Genomic DNA, 18,834 nt, shown 5'->3' with positions numbered 1-18,834 from the left:
CCATCCATACAACTTGCCAAATGAGATTAATCTACTCTCTCCTCTGCCCCCCGTGCTTGCGTTGTATTATGTCCTGCTACAGTGCCAAGTGCTCACTCAGCTCTCCCCCTAGAGCACCTCATCCTTCCCCCTGTGTCTCTGTGCCTCCCCCAGGGAATCCCAGTCTTTGACAATTCTAAACTTGGTATTTTGACAAGCAAAGTAAAATACCACCTACAAGCTAATTCGCAGGGAAGATATAGACCCAAATCTTTTCTGGGGCGTTCCTTGTCATCCTGTTGGACAGTGGACCTGACCATACTTCTGAGACCAATCCTTCTCTTGGACTCTGAGGAGGTGTGGGACAGCCTTCAGAGCCGACCTTTGAAAGGAAGCCACAGGTGAAAGAATGGGGCCAGACGGACAAAACATAGCAGAGAACTTTGCTAAGATTGGAGGTGTGAGAAAACTCCTTGTTCTTCTTCGCCTTTCTCTCAATTGTTTACTGCATTTCACAATTATTTTATTCCTTTGGAGTAAAACCTTTGAGGGAACCTTAATACATTAGTCCCACTTTCACTGGAAAGTTGTACAGGTCTGAAAATAAAGGAACAAGAGAGAAGTACCTTTCGCATCAAGCTTGGACCCAGTTTTTTCAGTTAAACTAGTGGTGTACTAGACTGTATCTCAAGTCATGAGAAGTTGTTTTTCACTCCATTATCTAGGGTTCCCCACCTCCCCCCAAAGAAACTTCTGTATCTTTCCACGTGTGAGAAGGTAACTATATACCTATTATAAATTATCAAAAAGGCAAGATACTGATCCTTACCTGTTAGATAGCAAATGTCCATCAATAGAAAATGAAATACAGTTTAGTTAAAGCCCAACCTGAATTGAAAAATAGTCCCTGCAGGGCAGAGGAGTGGCAATTCTATGCAAAGGTTAGGAAAGCCATCACACACAAGGCCAGTGTCCCATTAGGGACAACAGTTCATGTCCCAGCTGTTCCACTTCCCATCCAGCTCTCTGCTAACAGTCTTGGAAAAGCAAGAAATGGCCCAAGTACACAGACTCCTGCCCCCACATGGGAGACCTGGAGTTACTAGCTCCAACTTCATAATGACCCAGCTTTTTGGCCTCTGCAACCAGCTAAGAACTGAACCAGCAGATGGAAGATTCATATTCTCTCTCTCTCTTTCTTTCTCTCTCCTTCTTTCTGTTTTTCTTCCCTTTTCCCCATACCTCTGCTTTTCAAATTAATTGCTTAATCAAAAAAAAGGCAGACTAAAAAGGATTTTGGCCAAAGGAATTTTTAAAGATGTCAGTTACAAAAAATTGTACAAGTTTGCAATTTTTATTTTACTCTGGAAACAAGAAAATTTAGTATTGGCTAGGATGTCTATTGAACTAAATTATTATTTTATTGAAAGGTGTTTTTCAGTAATCCTCCCATATTATTACATATACATTTTCACATAATTTTTATGAAGAATTCCTTTGGATAGAAGAATAAATACTGCACTGGGCTGTGCACCATAGCTCAGTGGCTAAATTCTCATCCTGCGCATGTCAGGATCCCAAATGGGCACTGGTTCATGTCCAGCTGCTCCACTTCCCATCCTGCTCCCTGTTTATGGCCTGGGAAAGCAGTCGAGGAACCCTGGACCTGTGTGGGAGGCCTCAAAATAGCTACTGATGCTGACTTCACGTCAGCTCAGCTCTGGCTGTTGCAGCCACTTGGGGAGTGAACCAGTGAACAGAAGATCTTTCTTTATTTCCTTCTCTCTGTAAATCTACCTTTCTGACAAAAATAAATAAATCTTAAGAAAAAAGAAAAGAAAAAGAAATAGTAGGTTTTTACATAATTTTTTAAATTATGCAATCTGAACTGGAAAAACTCGAAGATAGGTAGTAAGATTGAGATTTACAGGGGTTTATAATTATATTGGTTTCTATCTTTCTGTTTTTAGGAAGAAAAGCCACTGGGACACAGGAAGGTTTTTTGTTTGTTTGTTTTTAACTATTATACGCTCAGCCAACTATGTTGTCCGTGTTTGTTTAAATAATCCTTAAGACTAAACACACCAAAAAATGATTAAATTTGATTGGCTGCGCACATCGCACGATTCCAACATGCTATATAGACTTTCATTCAGGGTGGCACTATATTGTAGTACATTAGGCCTCCATCCCACATGAGTACCAGTTTGAGTCCTGGCTTTCTGTTTCCAATCTACTTCCCTGCTAAAAGCCTGAAAAAGCAGTGAGGGATGGCGAAAGTTCTTGGGGCCCGTGTGGGAGAGCCAGGAGAAGCCCCTGGCTCCTGGCTTCAGAAGGGCTAAGTCTAGCCATTGCAGCCACTTTGGGAATGAACCAGTGGATGGAGGATCCCTCTCTCTCTATCTCTCCTTCTCTGTAAATCTGCCTTTTAAATAACAAATCTTTAAAAAAATATTTTTCCTCTTCCTCACTACATATGCTATTGTATACTAGGCTTTAGCATGGAGTCACTGAATTCTGTGCGCCCTTATTTTACAAAGGGGTTTATAGAGAGGCAGATGTCCAGGACAGTAGTCAAACCCCTTCTTGGGATGCCCACATGTCATGTTAGAGTGCCTAGTTTGAGTTCAGTTTTTTTTTTTTTTTTAAGATTTATTTTTGTGGGCACGGCATGTGGCCTAGTGGCTAAAGTCCTCGCTTTGAACATGCCAGTTTAATTCCATGTGGGCGTCGGTTGTAATCCAAGCAGTTCCACTTCCCATTCAGTTCCTGCTTGTGGCCTGGGAAAGCAGTCAAGGACAACCCAAAGCCTTGGGACCCTGTACCTGCGTGGGAGACCTGGAGGAGATTCCTGTCTCCTGGGTTAGGATTGGCACAGCACCAGCCATTGTGGTCACTTAGGGAGTGAATCATTGGTCGGAAAATCTTCCTATCTGTCTCTCCTCCTCTCTGACTTTGCAATAAAAGTTTTAAAAATTTTTTCTATTTGTTATTTGAACGATAGATTTGCAGGGCCCAGCACAGTGGCCTAGTGGCTAAAGTCCTCACCTTGAACACTCCAGGATCCCATATGGGCGCCGGTTCTAATCCCAGTGGACCCGCTTCACTTGGGGAATGAATCATCAGACAGAAGATCTTCTCTGTCTTTCTTCCTCCTCCTATATATCTGACTTTCCAATAAAAAAATAAATCTAGGAAGGAAGGAAGGAAAGAGAAGGAAAGAAATAGAAGGAAAGAAGGAAAGAGAAAGGAAATGGTTACAGAGAGGGAGAGATAGAGGTCTTCCATCTGCTGGTTCATTCCTAAAATGGCCAGAGCCAGGAGCTCTGTTCGAGTTTTCCACATAGGTTCGAGGAACCAAGCCACTTGGGCCATCCTCTGCTGCTTTTGCAGGTGCATAAATAGGGAGCTGCATTGAAAGTGGAGCAGTCAGGACTTGAACCATCACTTTAGAGGTAGAAACGTAATCCTTTATACCACAATACCAGCCCTGCAAATGCATATCTGGGAAGCGCAGTAATGGCTCCAGTTCTTGGGTCACTGCCACCCACATGAGAGTTACTGATGGAACTTCGAGGGCCCAGCATTGACGTAGCCCATCCCTGGCTATTGAGGGTATTTGCAGAGTGAACCAGTGGACCAGGGAGTGGGAATACTTTCTGCCTTTCAAATAAAATGAAAATAAATTTAAAAATAAAGCATTCTGGGCCCGGTGGCGTGGCCTAGCGGCTAAAGTCCTCGCCTTGAACGCCCGAGAGCCCATATGGGCACCGGTTCTAATCCCGGCAGCTCCACTTCCCATCCAGCTCCCTGCTTGTGGCCTGGAAAAGCAGTCGAGGATGGCCCAAGGCTTTGGGACCCTGCACCCGCATGGGAGACCTGGAAGAGTTTCCTGGTTCCTGGCTTCAGATCGGCTCAGCACCGGCCCGTTGCACTCACTTAGGGAGTGAATCATCGGATGGAAGATCTTCTCTGTCTCTCCTCCTCTCTGTATATCCGGCTTTCCAACAATAATAAAATCTTTTTAAAAAAATAAAGCATTCTAAGTAGGGCCATTGTGGCTCAACAGTTAAGCTTCAGCTTAAGATGACAGCACCCCATGTGAATATTGATTGGATTCTGAGCTGCTCTACTTCCAATCTAGCTCCCTGCTAATGTGCTTTTAAAGCAACAAATGATGGCCCAAGTACCTGGGCCTTTGCCATCCATGTGAAAATCCCAAATGGAGTTCCAGGCTCCTGACTTCAGCCTGGCCCAGCCCTAGCTATTGCAGCTACTTGGGAAGTGAAGCAGATGAAAGATGTTCTTTCTCTGTCTCTCTGTCACTTTCCAAATAATTAGATCATTTCAAAAAACATTTAAGAGGACATTAGAAAATACACTTTTTAAAGATTTGTTTATTTTCATTTGCAAGGCAGGTTTTACAGAGAGAGAAGGAGAGATAGAGAAGGTATTCCATCTGCTGGTTCATTCCGCCAGTGGCCACAATGGCCACAGGTGAGCTGATCCGAATCCAGGAGCCAGAAGCTGCTTCCAGGTCTTCCACATGGGTGCAGCCTCCCAAGGCTTTGGGCTGTTCTCTGCTACTTTCCTAGGTCACAAGCAGGTAGCTAGACAGGAAGTGGAGCAAGCTGGATTTGAGCTAGAGACCATATGGGATGCTGGTGCCACAAAGTGGAGGATTAGCCTGTTGATCATCATGTGGACCCTGACAGGTTTTGTTTTGTTTTGTTTTTTAATGATCAGATTGCCCTAGCTTACTTTTTGTTTCCAAGAACTTCTAACACAGGAACAATCTTGTACCCTTCATGGTACCACCCCCCGTGTAGCACAAAGACCCTGTTTTAAATACACCCTTGCTCTTGGTGGTTCTGAATAAAGAGTTTGCGCCCTCCCAGGCCTACTCTGGCAGAATCTGGATTTTAACAAGATCACTAGGTTACTCATGTTACACTTGAGAAGCACAGCTTAAATATTAACTATGCCAAGAGAATTTATTAAGCGCATCCGAAACATGAAGAGTCTGAAACTGAACATTAGCTATGAAACCGACTTGAGCACAGATATCTAAAAGAATACTCTGCAAATTGCCAAATATCCTTTTATTTATACACATTTTCTGTTAGAATTCATGAGAAATAACAGTAAAAGATGTGTGAAGTAAAGTGGGAGACTATTCTAGAAAGAAATATCAAATTCCAAGCTTGGAATTGCTATGATAACTTCTCTTTCTGAAGTCATAACAGTGGTTTTTAAGGCAGGAAAGTGGGCAGATACTCTTATGAGACAGTATTCTTGGGACTGGATTACCATTTCATGTAGAATGCTTGATAAGAAGTCAGGAAACTTGGACAAAAATCTATAAACCTCACTTTCCTAAACTGCAAGGACAGGAATATAGCTTTCTATTTTAAATTACACACACAGAAAAGAAATATATTACCTGCTTCTAGTTGCTTGACCTCTTCAATAGGTGCCACTAAGTCAAGACACTATTTAGACACTGTATTTTCTCCAAAAATTACTCTGGAGAAGTCCAATTTGATAAACACACTGCACCCTTTAGTCTAAAATTTTCCCTGAAGTTGGTCATCGTAAGTATTTTTTCGACAGCACATCAGAGTTCTTCTTGCTTCCTGCAACAGGGAAGGTCTAAAAATTTATCAAACACAAAGTCAGGCCTAAGACGTGAAATATAAACACATTTGCTAACATGAACTCCTACACACAAAGTTAAAATAAGGAAATAGCATCTGCATAAAGGGGACACTTGGGAATATCTAGTTCTTACTCTACAACAAGCAGCAACTCGGGGAACAGTGGATGGATCAGCAGCTGATAGTGCTTGTAGATATTTTTTTCTTTCCTTTGACCTTTACCCCAAAGTGAGCCGAAATGGAAATATACATGTTAAAGCTATTATCACTATCTTATTTTCTCAAAAGAAGTTAGACAACCTGAAATGAAAATGTAGATTTGGTATGTTCTTAATTTCTATTATATGGGATAGCGTTGATTGGACAAATGACCCACGGCCTGTGATGTCAACATAACACAACTTGTTTGGATCCATCGTAAGGACAGTAGGATATTAAGAGCTACTGAAACACTGCTTCTTCAAATCCACAAATCAAGCAACAAAAGGAACTCTTCAATATTCTTCAAAGGAAAGGTGAGTGATTACATTATTCTACATGCAACAGTAAGAAGAAATGCCAAATAAAAGGTACAGACATTGAGGTGGGGGGAAACAGTAAAACATAGTTCCCAGGCTTGGGAAAACTCTCTACACATAAAAGATATGTGTTCCACCATGTACACAGGAGATGTACAGGACAAACACATCAAAGAAGATCACAAGTCTTCACAGAGGTTTAGAAGCAGCAGCAAATAGCTTCTACCAGCCACAATTACATCCAAGCCAAACCTCAGATGCTTTGGAGTAGCAATAGTTCGATATTCCCTTCTTCACCTGCTGGGTTAGAAAATCCTCCAGGGAGTCAGCAGTGACTCACACACACACTGCCCATGAAAAGCACCTGTCTTTGGACCCAGCCCTTTCAACTCCAGGGCAGAAGCCAATGACTGACATTAGCTTCACCTTGCTAATGCCAGGCACGGTGCTCTCACGCTCATCCTGGAAAGTCCCTGTGTAGAAGTCAGGGTCCTCTGCGATGAATTAGCAGTCTCCAGCTGGATAGGCTGGGGCAAATCTACAAAGGGGCACAAGCAGGCCCTAGCAGCCAAAGTCCTTGTCTTGCACGTGCTAGGATCCCATATGGGTACCAGTTTGATTCCATGTGGCACTGGTTCTCATCCTGGCGGCCCAGCTTCCCCTCCAGCTCCCTGCTTGTGGCCTGGGAAAGCAGTTGAGGACTGCCCAAAGCCTTGGGGCCTTGCACCCATGTGGGAGATCCAGAGGTGGCTCCTGGCTCCTGGCTCCTGGCTTGGGATTGGTTCAGCTCTGGCCATTGAGGCCACTTGGGGAGTGAGTCAACAGATGGAAGATCTTCCTCTCTGTCTCTCCTCCTCTCTGTACATCTGACTTTCCAACAAAAGTTTTTACAAAGGAAAAAAGGGGGGCACAAGGAGTTGACACTTGGGAAGGAAAAGAGCATTCCCTTCTTTCCATTATTGTCTACAGAGACTCATCTGCAGCTTTGGCTCCGCAGACACTGGCCAGCTTTCTGCTCTCGAGGTTTGAGCTTGCTTCACTAACAAAAGAAAATAGACCTTTTCTCTCTTCATTTGCTCCATCGCTAACATTAAGTCAGGATCGTTTGGAAAGTCTTAACAACTCAGACGGAAGCAGAAGGGAAATACATAGTTCACAGAAATCTTCCATGCATTTCAAGCCTAGAAGTCTGCTGGCCAGTTCCACGTCCCTTCCAAAATAGACAGGTAAGATCATTGGCCTAGATTTCTCCAAGGTTATCCACTGCAAACTTCTTTATGCAAGCAATATGGAAAAGGAAAGGCTAACATTTAAGGAGTGAGGGAAGTGAGAAATAGAGGGAGGCTCAGATGAACGGGTGGTGAGGGAACATACATTGTAAATTCTAGCAAGGAGTCAGTCACCTCCAGCCGTTTCTGAAATATCATCAAAACCTTTCCAGGTCCATGTCCAACCTGAACTCACCGTTGGTGTGTTTCCCCTCCATAAGACAGTCCTTGGGGTCCAGACTGGCCTCTTGTTGACCCCAATCCAAAGGCTGCAAAGTAAATGAAGCAACAAAGAGTCATCCTTTGCAGAAAGGGTGTTACAGAAGCCCAGAGTGTCACTCACTGGCATCATGAATAATGGAGGACTAACCAATTAGAGATGGGAAAGAAGAGACCCTCACCGCTGTCACTTTATGTTTTCCTAACATTTTAGATACACTAGGCCAGGCACATACTGGGTAAAGATTTATTGTATGGAAGAATGCATGTTTATAGAAAGTTTCTGAAATCCTTTTCTCCCTCAGCAACTTTTATGCTCTGTAGATCCCTTCCAGTGTACTTGTGAATAAATACTTCTAATTAAATTTGTTACTTTAAAGCAGTTTTACTGTCCACTCCCTACCCCACATCCATTCCTTTAAAGGTGATACCTAAGACATGGAATCATTGTAGTGTCAGAGGTAAGTCAAAGAGTCCTTTTTATGGGCCCAGCACCATGGCTCAATGACTAAAACCTCACCTTGCAAGCACCAGAATACTATATGGGCACTGGCTATAGTTCCAGCAGCTCCACTTCCCATCCAGCTCCCTGCTTGTGGGCTGGGAAAGCAGTCGAGAACGGCCCAAAGCCTTGGGACCCTGCACCCACATGGGAGACCTGGAAGAAGTTCCTGGCTTCAGATCAGTTTAGCTCTGGCCTTTGTCGCCAGTTGGGGAGTGAACCAGTAGACAGAAGATCTTTCTCTCTGCAAATCTGCCTTTTCAATAAAACTAAATCAGCTTTCTAAAGGAAAACCTTTTATGGAATCAGATCTCTCTCTCTCTCTCTCTCTCTCTCTCTCTCTCTCTCTCTCTCTCTCTCTCTCTCTCTCTCTCTCTCTTTGAAGGATTATACCAAAATAGGGTTTGCAGACTAAAGGGCAAAGTGTGTATTATATCTTTCAAAACAGACCCATGGAATTGCATCCACAAAATATTTATTCTGGGCCAAGGAGACAGGTTTTGTCTGGCTGGTGCCTTCCATCGGGACACTTTCTGTTTCTCTCTGTTCAGGTAGGTGTAGGCAACCCCTGCTGGTTTGCACACTGACACCTCCCCCACACACACACTCCTGTATAGGGTTGGTTGCCTTCCTCCTAGTTCTTACCATTCTGCTGGGCTTCTGCTTGAGGAATGAAGGATGTATCAGCTCTGCAATTAAACCCCACATCATCTCTCTCTCTCCAGGGCTCAGCCCCCAGGGACAGACACCTGTGTCCTCCAGCATCAGTTTTCCCCACTGCTTGGAGCATCCTCCTCTAGGGGAGGACTGGAGGGAGCCCTGTCCTCTTCAGTGGACACCACCCTTTTGCTGCTAATTTTCCTGTGCACCTGAACCTAAGGGGCTTCCATTTTTGGAAGACACGGAATGGTCCTTTGCCGGAGTCAAGCTCCAGCCGAGAGTTCGGAGCTCGGGAAGGGTGCGTGGAGTCGGCGATAAAGAAAGACACAGACACTGACTCTTGATGGCTTCTTGCTATATGCTTTTTTCTCAAAAAGAAGCTGTCGTTTTTATTTACTTAGACACATCACTAGCCTCTGCACAAACGTTTGATTTTTTTATCTTTAACTTTAGAACTAAGACAGCATACACAGATGTTTAATTAATTTTTACTTCATGGTCAACCAGGTGCTCTTAAAGATAATTCTGTAAGTTACTATAATCAGTGTCTTTAAAGCAAACCATTATTCATTCTTCAGAAGTAGCCATTAGGTGACAGCCAGAACTCCAAGGCCGAGGCACAGATGGTTACCTACTAATCAGTAAAACATTCCTACCTACTACATTTTATTTTCACAACTTATCTATCACTTAATGGGAAAAATACATCAAAAGAAAAAGAACATAAGGATCTAAGGCAAAAAGTTTCAAACATTAAATCCCCCTACAACTGCAAACCCTACAACCCCATAAACAATTAAACAATAATCAAAAGTATATCTCTGTGATGTTAGTAGAATTGCCCTATATTTCCTCTAGTTAAAAAATTATAAAAGTAGCTAAAACAGCTACATTTTCTATGCTCTAAAAGTTGCAAGGACAGGCTGACCTTTAAGGTCACAGTAACTATATTTTTTGTCATAGCAGTTTCCACTCATACTCCCATCAATTCTGTTAGTTTGTAAAATTCTTATTAAGCCATTTCCCAGAAGGCATGCTATATGTCTGGGCCAGATTTCAGGACAATGGGTAGGCACACAACAAGGTGTCCAGAAATGGCATGGGTTTAATTGTACTCCTGTGCACAGGTAAAGGCCCACTCACCAAGACATTATCAGTAACATTAACTCTCAAGCTCATATTACTTGCCAAAGCCATCTCACAGGGGCAAACAATGCCTCAACAGATTACAGGATTCTTAGCGGGGTGCTTGAGTGTCCATGCAAAAGGGTGGTGAGACTGCATCAAGGTGGACAGAGAAATCCGCCGGGCCCTGCCAAACAGCTGGAAGCTGGGAGCTATTCTCTTCACACCTTCGTGCCATCTACACCTACTGCACGGTCCCTGCAGTCCTTTCCTTTGCACCTTTGTTAGTTCTTTCCCTGTGGCAAGGAGCACAGAGTTTAGCTGCTTGATGGAATAGAAAAAAGAGCATCCCAAACAAATAACTTTAAACTTCTTCAGGCTTTCCAAAGCCTCCTCTCCAAGGCCAAAGCTAAAAGTTGGGTCCCAATTTGTTTTACTTTTGCCTCTCCGCAGGGATCCTCAAATCTGACATCCAGGACAGGCATCGTGGTGCAGTGGGTTAAGTCATTACTTGTGTCATCAGCATCACGTATCAGAGCCTAGGTCAAGTTCCAGCTGTCCAGCTTCCAATTTAGCTTTCTGCTAATGCAACTGGGAAAACAGTGGAAGATGATTGGGCCCAGCTCAATAGTCTTGTGGTTAAATCCTCACCTTGAATGCCCAGGAATCCATATTGCTGCCAGTTTGTATCCTGGCTAATCCGATTCCCAACCCGCTCCCTGCTTATGGCCTGGGAAAACAGCAGAGCATGGCTCAAAGCCATCCTCTGAGTACACCCACATGAGTGACCTGAAGGAAGCCCCTGGTTCCTAGCTTCAGCTTAGCTCAGCATTAGTTGTTGTGGCCGCTTGGGGAGTGAAACAGTGGATGGAAGATCTTTCTCTGTCTCTCCTTCTCCCTATAAAACTGCCTTTTGGGCCTGGCGGTGTGGCCTAGCGGCTAAAATCCTCGCCTTGAACAGGCCAGGATCCCATATGGGCGCCGGTTCTAATCCTGGCAGCTCCACTTCCCATCCAGCTTCCTGCTTGTGGCCTGAAAAGCAGTGGAGGACAACCCAAAGCTTTGGGACCCTGCACCCACGTGGGAGACCCAGAAGAGGTTCCAGGTTCCCGGCTTTGGATCGGCTCAGCACCGGCCATTGCGCTCACTTGGGGAGTGAATCATCGGACGGAAGATCTTCCTCTCTGTCTCTCCTCTGTATATATCTGGCTGTAATAAAATGAATAAATCTTTAAAAAAAAAAATTAAAAAAAAAAAAAAAAAGGCCTGGCGAAGTGGCCTAGTGGTGGCTAAAGTCCTCACCATGAACACACCTGAATCCCACATATGAGCCAGTTCTAATCCCAGCAGCCCCACTTCCCATCCAGCTCCCTGATGTCAGGAGGTTCCTGGCTCCTGACTTTGGATTGGAGCAGCACCAGCCGGTTGCGGTCACTTGGGAAGTGAATCATCGGATGGAAGATCTTTCTCTCTGTCTCTCCTCCTCTCTGTATATCTGACTTTGCAATAAAAATAAATAAATCTTTAAAAGAAAAAAACAGTGGAAGACGCTACAAATATTTGGGCCTTTGCACCCAGGTGGGAGACCTGGGTGGTATCCAAGACTCCTGGCTTCAGCCTGACACAGTCCCAGCTGTTGTGGCCAATCAGCGTGAACTGGCAGATGGGGTCAGGCTCTCTCCCTCCCTCCCTGCCCTTCTCTCTGCTACTCTTTCAAACAAACAAATCTTCCCACCACTGGATCACTTCTGAGGGCTGAAATGGCTTGGGTTGAGGCTATCTGAAGCCAGGAACCAGGAGCTTCTTCCAGGTCTCCCACACCAGTGCAAGGGTCCCAAGGCTTTGGGCTATCCTCTACTGCTTTCCTAAGCCACAAGCAGGGAGCTGGATGGGAAGTGGAGCAGTTGGGACATGAACCAGATCCTATATGGGATGCTGGCACCACATGGTGGGGATTAGCCTAATGCACCACCTCACCAAGAACATTATTTGCTTTCTTATTCCTGGAGGGAATGGTCTAGCTAAAAATCACTTTAACATAATCAGTGCTGTGGCTTAGCATGCAAACTCGCAATCGGTGAAGATGGCATCCCTTGTAAGTGCCAGTTTTTATCCTAGCTGCTACAGTTTCTTCCCAATTCCCTTCTTCTTTTTCTTTTTTAAAGATTTATTTTAATTTGGAAGGCAGATATACAGAGAGGAAGAGAGAGAAGAAGATCTTCCATGTGCTGATTCACTCCCCAAGTGGCTTGAATGGCTGGAGCTAAGTCAATCTGAAGCCAGGAGCCAGGAGCCAGGAGCTTTTTCCCAGTCTCCCATGTGAGTGCAGGTTCCCAATGCGTTTTGGGCCATCCTCGCCTGTTTTCCCAGGCCACAAGATGGGAGTTGGATGGACAGCAGGGCTGTTGGGATTAGAACTGGTGCCCACATGGGATTTTGGCGCATGCAAGGCAAGGACTTTAACTGCTAGTCTACCACACTGGGTCCAGCCCAATTTCCTTCTAATGTCCTGGGAAAAGCAGTGGAAGAAGGCTCAGGTGTTAGGATCAACTTTCACCAATGTGGCAGATCCTGACACAGCTCCAGCCTTGTTCTGACCTGCCCAGCAGTTTCAGCCCTCTGAGGAGTAAATCAGGGCATGGAAGATCTCTCCCTCTCTCTGGTATTTTCCAATAAATAAAATTTTAAAAAAATTTCAAAGCTTTATTTATTTTTATTAGAAAGACAGATTACAGAGGGGAGGAGAGACAGAGGAAGATCTTCGTCTGATGGTTCATTCCCCTGCTGCTGCAACGGCTGGAGCTGAGCCAATCCAAAGCCAGGAGCCAGGAACTTCTTCTGGATCTCCCACGCAATTGCAGGGTCCAAAAGCTTTGGACCATCCTCGACTGCTTTCCCAGGTCACAAGCAGGGAGCTGGATGGGAAGCAGGGCTACTGGGATTAGAACCGGCATATATGGGATTCCAGCGCGTTTAAGACGAGGATTTTAACCACTACACTACTGTACTGGGCCCAATAATTTTTTTTTTCTAAGTATTGTTTGTCTAGAACCAAGGTCTGTTGTGGAGTTCAACATACCTCTTTCAAAGGCAAGATAATGTGAAGGCCAAGACAATGTTTATGGGCCTTTTCTGCTCTTTCCAGTTTTTTATCCAGTCCTTATCAAACTGTAGCTTCCTGTCTATCTCCCAAGAAGAAAAACTGAGACAAAGAAGAGCATCCCAACAGCAGAACTTCAACATGTGGCAAATACGAAAAACATTTCCCAGAGACCAGAGTACTAGTTACTTTTTATGAAAGAATCATCTGTACTTAGTAATTATCCAATTTTCCCAAGATTTGGGAATTCTTCCAGAGCGAAAGATCAAAGCAATTAAGATAAATTCTCCAAATAGAGTCTAAAAAGTCTAGATTATTTGCCTTGATTTAATATCTCCCTAACTCTTCCTTATTTGAGAGAGCAGCTCATTCTTAAACAAAAACAAACCCTGCTGACTTTTATTTGAGAAGCAGAGAGAAGGGAGACTACAAGAGAAAGTAAAAGGGGAATCTTATCTTTGCTGGTTCATTCCCCAAATGCTTGTATTAGCTGGGGCTGGAGAGAGCTGAAATTGGGGGCCAGAAACTTGATCTGGGCCTGCCAGATGGGTCGCAGAGACTGCATGGGTTTCAGCCATCACCTGCTGCATGCTGGGGTGCACATTAGCAGGAAACCAGAATTGAGAGCAGAGGTAGGACTCCAACCCAGGTCTTCCAATCTGGAACACAGGCATCCCAAGTAGCACTTTGACTGCTTACCCTCTGTTCACTCCTTTTAAAATACATCTGACTCCATCAAATATATAGGCTGGGGACTGGTGTGATGGCTCAGTGGCTAAATCCTTGGCTTGCACAAACCAGGATCCCATGGGAGTGAAGGCTCTTGTCTCGGCTGCTCCACTTCCCATCCAGCTTCCTGCTTGTGGCGTGTGAAAGTAGTGAAAGGTGGTGCAAAGCCTTGGGACCCTGCACCTATGAGGGAGACCAAGAAGAAGCTCCTGGCTTCAGAACGGTTCAGCTCTGGCTGTTGAGGCTGTTTAGGGAATGACCAGTGGATGGAAGATCTTCCTCTCTATCTCTCCTTCTCTCTGTATATATGGCTTTCCAATAAATAAATAAATAAATAAATAAATAAATAAATAAATAAATATGTTGGCAATATCACTGGCCAGTTTCATTCTACAAAAAGGTCAAGAGTGTTGAGGTAATTTGGAATTTTAAAGGATTATATCCAGGAGAGTAATGAAAAACATAGTAACCAAAAATCATTCAGGAGCACTGATAGGGAGCACTTACCCCTGGGATGGTAGTTGGTGTTTATCAAAGTCAGCTACGCATGTTCACTTGACTCATCTCACCAGAAAGTCATGTCCCACTATGACATCAGAACACTACATGTTCAACAACAAAGGGAAGGGCATAAAACATGTAGCACCATGGGCAGGCTGGGTAGGCATAGAGAAACTACAGCCGAAGCAGGGGAAGCATGACTTCCTGTTATCCGAAATAATGATCTTACTCTAATTAAAGTGAAATACATTTTTTCCTTACTTTTAAAATTATTCATTTATTTAATTTGGAAAATCTGGCCAAAAATCAGATTTTATTTTATTTCTACTGAGAGTTTTTTCTCTGTGTTGGTTTGTCCAGTTGGGAATCATCTTTTCCTGCTTGTTGATTCATCTATTTAAAAAGCTTCATTTAGTTATTATAGTATTTCATCATAGGAAATTTATACCTAGAGAGCTTTGGCTATCAACTCAAAAATCACAATTTTGTGATTAGTGATGGACTGAACATTTCCTGACTAAAACCACAATGTGGGGCCCAGCATGGTGGCCTAGCGGCTAAAGTCCTTGCCTTGAACACGCCAGGATCCCATAAGGATGCCGGTTCTAATCCTGCCAGTTCTACTTCCCATCCAGCTGCCTGGTTGTGGTCTGGGAAAGCAGTTGAGGATGGCCCAAGGCCTTGGGACCCTGCATCCATGTCGGAAGCCTGGAAGAGCTCCTGGTTTCTGGCTTTGGATCAGCTCAGCTCCAGCCATTGTTGTCACTTGGGGAGTGAATCATCGGACGAAAGATCCTTCTCTCTGTCTCTCCTCCTCTTTATATATCTGACTTTACAACACAAATAAATCTTTAAAAACACCACAGTGTGTTTTATGCTGCCTAGGGTGTGATAGTACTTGATTTTCATTGAGTGAATTTTTAAAAATCTTATATATTTTAAGTTAGTGTAGTCTCATTCCTCTCTTGTTACTGGCAACAAGCAAGAATGGATGGGGGTCAGCCAAACCCTGGCCTGTGACATTGGCATTCCATATGAATACCAGTTCAAGACCTAGTGGCTCCACTTCTGATCCAGTTCCCTGCTGCTAATGACCTAGGAAAGCAGCAGAAGATGGCCCAAGTGCTTGGAACCTTGTACCCCTGTGGGAAACCCACAAGCAGCTCCTGGCTCCTCCCTTCAGTATGGTTCTTTGGGCTATGGTGGCCATTTGGGGAGTAAATCAGCACATGGAAGACTCTCTAACTTGTACAAAAAAAATTAATTAAAAAAAATTGGATAGCACCAAGATGACAGAGGAGTGAAGAAGACAGACCTGACATGCATTCATGTTTTGCAATACACCAAGCTCGACAGTAGAGTTCCTATGATTTCTGACCCCTTCAAAGCTCAGAATGTTTCAAAAGGTATGCTGTGAAAGTCAAATCTAATGTGTTCCCATTAGAACCTCTATTCTTTGATCAATGTACTGGGGGCTAAATAAAATTCGAAGTCCTCTTCAATCAGAAAATGCTCCCAGTTATTTGCACTTGGCTGTCAAGTGTTTCTAAGGATTCGAGATGGAAGTAGAGTTACAGTGAGTTGAGTTATGGGTTTCTGTTAAATCTGGCAGATTAATCACATTCTTGCATCCCCATTCCTCGAACATATCATATGTGACAGCTAGTGAATTGCTGTATAAGACTTATTTTTTTTTTTACTTGAAAGAGTTACAAAGAGCGACAGGGAGAGGCAGACAGAGATCTTCCACCTGCTGGGTCACTCTCCAGATGGCTGTGGGCAGGGCTGGGCTGATGATCCAAAGCTGGGAACCAGAGGCTTCTTCTGGGTCTCTCACGTGGGTGCAAGGTCCTAAAACTTGGGTCCATCCTCCACTGCTTTCCCAAGCCATTAGCAGGGAGCTGGACCAGAAGTGGAACACCAAAATTGGAACCGGCATTCATATGGGATGCTGGCACTGTAGGTAAAGGGTTAGCCTGATATGCCTCTGCACCAGCCCTGTAAGTAAACCAGTAAACATGAAATCACAAGAAAATGATGTCCACAGCGGAAAAAAGATTTTAGTCCCAGTTGTAGGGGAGGGAAAGCAACTAGAAGAGTAATTACAGAAGAGCAGAGGAAATGACAACCCAAGAATCAGAACATATGTCCAACACAATAGGAGAACTACAGGCAGACTTTCTGGATTTTTTTTTAAGTTGTATTAAATAAATACTCAAAAGGCAGAGCTACAGAGAAAGAGGGAGAGGCAGAGAGAGAGAAAGAGAAGGTCTTCCGTGCACTGATTCACTTCCCAAATGACTACACAGCACCTGGAGCTGAACCAGTCAAAGCCAGGAGCCAGGAGCTTCTTTTAGGTCTCCCACATGGGTGCAGGGTCCCAAGGTTTTGGGCCATCCTCCGTTGCTTTTCCAGACTACAGGCAGGAAGCTGGAAGGGAAGTGGGTCAGCCAAAACAAGAACCATTGTTGGCATGGGATCTCGTCACTTGGAAGGAGAGGATTAGTTCATTGCGCCATTGCACCAGCTCCTTCATAGGTAAATTTACAGAGGGAGAAGGGCTGGGCTATTCACTGCAGGTTTGAAACAAGAGCAGCTGAGCCTCAGGAGGACCAGGGCAAGAAAATCAACAGTGTTTGCCATGCAACTGTTCTGTGATTTCTAAGGACAAATCATTGCTGACCTTAGTGGTACAGGAAGAAAAAAGTCTGTGGCACAAAATGCACATACGAGAAAAAAGATTATGAAAAAAGATTATGTGGCTAGGGTCATGAGGAACTGGCAATGGATGGAATACAAGTGTCTGTGCCAGCCGACAGAGCTGAAGCAGCTCTACAGAACCATCCTTGGAGTAAAAGGGTCAGGGACCAACTTCCAAAAAGGAAAAGGAGCCTGATGCTGAGCAGGTTCATGATTATTTGAGAGACAAAATGGGAAGACAGATTCCACCTGCTAGTTTACTCCACAATGCTTACCATGCTGAGGCTGAAGCTGGGAGTCTGGAACTCAATTCAGGTCTCCTACATGGTAGACAGGAACCCCATCATCTGAGCCATCAGTACTGCCTCCCATGGGCTGCACCATCAGAAAACTGTATCTGGCATTTGAACCCAGGTACTCCCTCCAATAAATGATGCAGGCTCGAGCAAACACACACTTCCTGAAATTGAGTCTAGGTAACACAGTTACTTGAAAGAGCCTAATATTGACTCAGAAGGAAATCTCTGTGTCCTTTTTTGGGTAGCTTATTTTATTTTTTGTTAACTTTATTTTTTGTTAATTTTTATTTTTTCTGTTTTTAATATTTGAAACGTTGGGATATATAGAAAAAAGGCAGAGAGAGAGAGAGAAAGAGAGAATGTTTTATCTGCTTGTTCACTCCCCCAAAGCATGCAACAGCTAAAGTCAAATCTTGAAATAAAACATACTCCAGATCAAATCCAGGAGCCTTTGGATTTCCCACGTGGATGACAGGGACCCAGGTAATTGACCCATCACCTGCTGCCTCCTGGGATATGCATTAGTAGGAAGCTGGACTGGAAGCAGAGGAGCTGGGACTCATCAGACATTCCAGTATATGGGGACATCCCAATTGGCAAGATAAACCATTGTATCAAATGCCTGCTCCGAAGCTGGCACTGCGGGCTAATTCCATCAAGTTAAACTACAGAACCACCTGGAGAGTGCATAATCTGGGAGTGCAAGTGGCCTAGAAGGGAAATAGTGGGCTCCTCCCTCTTGGATTACAACTCCCACTGGAGAGCACGAAAACCAGAACAGGGTCTGGGGTGGCTAGACAGAAAGGCAACCAACAACATCTGTGTGGGCTGGATAGTGGAGCTGGTTAGATGGAACTAGGCTTCAATGCCCATTGACATGTATGAGAGCTCAATGGGATGTGGGACAAACTGGACTAGTCTGCTGCACATACTGGCAAACCAGGGTAGGGGGCGGGCCTGGTGGGGGTAATTGTGGGTTGCTCCAATCAGGCTGCAGCTCCCGCTGGTTTATGTGAAGGCCAAGTGTGTGCTGGGCAGAATCAGGCTGGACTGCAACACCCATTGGTTCCAGTGGAAGTTGGGCTGAAAACAGAACCAACCCAGCAATTGCAACCACCAGCTGACTGGGGCAATGGACTGTGCCAGGCCCTGTGCTTGCTAGTACATACAAGAATCTGGTCTGTGAATACCTCAGACAAAGTTTCTTTGGGGATCTCCCCAATCGAACTGCTGGACTGAGATCCCTAACCATGAAAAGACAGAAGACAGAACAAGTCAATCAACCACCTCAGCTATATGTTGGCAGTGAAAAACTTGTCAAATGGAGACTCTAAGATGGACTATGTCAATCAGAGGACTCTTCAATGACCTCATCGTGCTTGGAGTGACTAGATTGGCAGCAATTCATAGCTGTTGAACTATCAAAACCACTTGAGCAAGACCGTTGGAGCATGCCCCACATCAGGAGCCTGGGGTGGGTTGGAGACTGGGTGGGGCTTCTCCCTTAAAACCCACTTTACCTGAGATACATGAAGGAAACAATGTGGAAATAATAGTCTAACCCACTTTCCTGTGGC

General features: G+C 44.4%; 1 protein-coding gene and 1 long non-coding RNA gene across 3 annotated transcripts in view; both read right to left on the bottom strand.

Annotated features, from left to right (window-relative positions):
- The window catches only part of NUP153 (nucleoporin 153), a 75,579-nt gene extending 61,266 nt beyond the window's left edge, over positions 1-14,313 (bottom strand). Inside the window, exons 1-3 of one of the 2 annotated variants that reach the window (XM_058667720.1) lie at positions 14,265-14,313; positions 7,619-7,691; positions 5,423-5,631 (exon numbers count right to left, since the gene is read on the bottom strand). The gene's annotated coding sequence lies outside the window, so the exon portion shown is untranslated. Of the gene's footprint in view, positions 1-5,422; positions 5,632-7,618; positions 7,692-14,264 lie in introns of those variants that run through there. The other variant, XM_058667722.1, reaches the window with a different exon arrangement.
- Positions 14,314-16,470: 2,157 nt separating this feature from the next.
- LOC131481875 (uncharacterized) lies at positions 16,471-17,490 on the bottom strand. The gene is made up of 2 exons (XR_009246606.1): positions 17,234-17,490; positions 16,471-16,688 (listed from the first exon to the last, which is right to left on the bottom strand). It is a non-coding gene; the product is annotated as an uncharacterized LOC131481875 (long non-coding RNA).
- Between the last annotated feature and the right edge of the window lie 1,344 nt (positions 17,491-18,834).

This window comes from Ochotona princeps, chromosome 1 (genome assembly GCF_030435755.1).
Source record: "Ochotona princeps isolate mOchPri1 chromosome 1, mOchPri1.hap1, whole genome shotgun sequence".
Lineage (NCBI taxonomy): Eukaryota > Metazoa > Chordata > Mammalia > Lagomorpha > Ochotonidae > Ochotona > Ochotona princeps.
This window is presented reverse-complemented; position numbering and strand designations above follow the sequence as displayed.